The sequence below is a fragment of the Rhagoletis pomonella genome, unplaced genomic scaffold (genome assembly GCF_013731165.1).
Source record: "Rhagoletis pomonella isolate Grant_MI unplaced genomic scaffold, Rhpom_1.0 Rhpom_scaffold_00002, whole genome shotgun sequence".
In the NCBI taxonomy this organism is placed as follows: Eukaryota; Metazoa; Arthropoda; class Insecta; order Diptera; family Tephritidae; genus Rhagoletis; species Rhagoletis pomonella.
The window spans coordinates 83,363,469-83,363,848 of record NW_023458556.1 but is presented as its reverse complement, the minus strand read 5'-3'; positions in this window follow the sequence as shown (position 1 = coordinate 83,363,848).

The window sequence follows — 380 nt, the reverse complement described above, 5'->3', positions numbered from 1 at the left end:
TCATTCTTCTTGCCCATCTTCTTTGTTTACCTTTTTTAGATGAGCAAACGAAAAAATTTTGCACCCCTGTCGGCGCAATCTTCGTATTCTATCGTTCTTGCTTCTGTATGTCATTTTCGTCCAGTGTGCGGAAGCTCATCGTTATTGGCGTTATTGGCGCCAAAGCGTCACAGTATTGCTAATTAGTGTATCAACTCCAGTAACGCCACCGTCGGTATCAACTCACTAATGACAATGGGTCATAACCAGCGTTGCCACTTGAAAATATTTTTAGGTACCAAAACGCCTACCAAATAAGTTTCCAAACTACCAAAAAATTTTCATCATTAAAACGAGATTTCTCGAGTTTGCGGGGTTACACAGATTAGCAGTAAAAATTA